Source organism: Helianthus annuus, chromosome 6 (assembly GCF_002127325.2).
Source record: "Helianthus annuus cultivar XRQ/B chromosome 6, HanXRQr2.0-SUNRISE, whole genome shotgun sequence".
NCBI lineage: Eukaryota > Viridiplantae > Streptophyta > Magnoliopsida > Asterales > Asteraceae > Helianthus > Helianthus annuus.
Window position 1 is genome coordinate 30,240,628 of NC_035438.2, and position 2,735 is coordinate 30,243,362.

At 32.4% G+C, this 2,735-nt stretch overlaps 1 long non-coding RNA gene across 1 annotated transcript; it reads right to left on the reverse strand.

Moving 5' to 3' along the window:
* Positions 1-1,529: 1,529 nt before the first annotated feature.
* On the reverse strand, positions 1,530-2,237 carry LOC110905903. Its single transcript, XR_004860392.1, has 4 exons — positions 2,013-2,237; positions 1,842-1,914; positions 1,649-1,714; positions 1,530-1,563 (listed from the first exon to the last, which is right to left on the reverse strand). It is a non-coding gene; the product is annotated as an uncharacterized LOC110905903 (long non-coding RNA).
* Positions 2,238-2,735: the final 498 nt, after the last annotated feature.

Sequence of the window (2,735 nt, forward strand, 5' to 3'; positions counted from 1 at the left end):
TACAGTGCATCATGACAAACTCCTTCGACGATATACATGACAACCATTCTTTACATACCTTCTTTGCACGACCTACACATTTTGCAGGAAGTCTTGGCAGTATCTCTGACATTATTAAGTCAGGACCAAGGTCAGGCAACTTAGTGTTCGACTCAGAGGCTGAGTAGAGGCACCCCTTCAACTTTTTCATAACTCAATAGTTTCTGATATTATATCTAGAAATACAGTAATACACGAATTTTAGGGATATTAGTGATATCTTATATAGAGCTACATGTCCGACTTTTAATGAAAACAGTTAATTTATTGAATAAAACATAGGTAGTTATTCAATCATGGGTTAGTGAGCAAGGATCATGACAAGTGGGTAAGTGGACTGACTTAGAAATAAACTTAACATAACCGAACGATTATATTAATTTCTAAAACCCTAAGTTAATTACTTGATCATCGCTTAGTGGCCCGATGATCATGGTAACGTGACTAAGAAGGCTGACTTCAATATTAATTCAGTATAACCGACTATTTATATGTTTTTTTTCTTCAAAATATCTTATTCTTTTCCCCTTGTTATTTATATAACTGAATGCTATTTTGAATTTTCACTCTAAATAATACAAAACTTATTATTTTAAAAAAACCTATAAATGACTAAATACTTTTTAAAATACCTAAATAGGCCTCTTGTTTGAGAACACGGAATTTGTTAACATGAAACAGGATATTATTGGGTACTAAATTTTTTTAGATTGTTTTTCTATGACTTATGTGTAACTACTTATATAACTGTTGAAGTTATGCATATCTGGAATTTTATTTACGTATTTTGAAAGTAAAAGAAGATTTAACCTTTATAAACATACATACAAATTGGTGAAAACCACTACCTATATTTTCTTTTTTTTTCATAACAGAAATATTTATTATTAAATAAACAATTAATCATCAACATATATGTAATAAGTAATATAGTTAACAGATAAAACATAGAAAAAAAAATTGAAAAAAGGAAACTACAATTAAACTAAAAATAGATGAACAAACAAACCTTAACAAACACTGACTTGAAAGGCAAAACATAAAAGATGACTATGACAAACAGGACTTAAACTGAGTAAACTTAAAATTCAACCCATCCAACATGATCGTTGCAATTTTTAGATATACGTGGAATCTTTGATCTTTTCAATGGACTATCCAAAGAGTCTGCTGTATCACTTAACTCAGACTCCAAATCATCTTGTTGTTTTGCCTTAGAATCATCTTTCTGACCATTCGAATCTTCACTTTGGGTAATATCAATGACCTCATCCCATTTCCAAGTTAGGAGCGCATGCTTTCTTTTAGCTTGCTTTTCTATGTTCTGAAACTACAAGAACTAAAAACATTAGTATAATACATTTTAAAAAAACATAAAGGTGTGAAACAATCATTATGCACTTATGCAATGAAAACTTTATTAAAAAAAAACACCACCTGTTCAATAACCTCCCTATGCATTTCAGATTTGAATGGACTAAAATACTGCCCATATGAAATGATCTCTACACTTCCACTGTCCGTCTGAAACAATAAATTGATAGAATTTAACAAATCAGACTAAATATCAAAACAAATTTTATACATTAGTTGTGACTTAAAACGTTACCTTCGGAGAATCTTTCATTGGGCTGCATATTTGATTCTTCTTCGGTGTCATTGCATCAAAACCCAGCTGAAAAAATTACAATTGCTACCATATATTAGAAGACTAAATATTTGGTGCAATTCACAAACAATTAGAAACCATCCACATGCTTTGCTAACTAATAATTAACATTCCAACTTACATTCCAACTTACTTTCTTTGCAGGCTGATCTTCTTCATAAATGTCCACGAAGTCATCCGAGATATCCATTGCTGCAGATGTGTTGCTGTATGAATACAGGAAGAGCGAAAAAAATTCAGAAAATTACACTACCTGAACTTGTATTATATAGGCACCAAAAAATGCAGTTAAGTGTCCACTAACCCACTAACTCCCTGAAAATAAGGAACACATTTTAAACCGCATTGCAACCTGCATTTCTGATTGGTACATCTTGATAAACTGCAGAAAACCGCAAGATCATGGGTGAGAGAGTGCTGAACTGCCGAGAACCGCTGCTTCTAGAAGGAATTTAGAGACTTTAAACGGCTGAGATTAAAAGTTGATGACTTTCTACGGCTGTAATTAGCCCAAAAGTTGGTTAGCATCAACGGGAACAATATAATATAGAATTTAAACAAGTGTAACAAAAGCACTTCAGTGATTTTTTAAATACCATAACTTTTAGGATACGAGCACCATTCAACAAATACATTAGGCAATATGTGAGACGAGTGAATTTTTTTTTTTTTTTGAAAGGTAAACTTCATTAAACGAAAACGCCCACCCAAGCCGGGACGACAAAAAACTACAAACAAAAGATTACATATTTACAAAGGAGCACCACTCGTTCCAATCTATCCCTTTATACTTAGATCTAGTGGAAAACCAAAGAAAACTCAAAGCCTTAATCTCACTAAGAATACCCTCAATTTTAACCGGGGAGTTCGAAAATTTGTAGTTATTCGTGCCTCCCCAAAGACTCCAACAAGCTATCATAATTATGCCATTACTGCTTTCATCTTCTTATCCGAAACTTTGAGATCATTATGAATGGAGAGGAGGTCTTTAAGAGAAAAAGCAATAATGTTAGGAATATTGCAACAA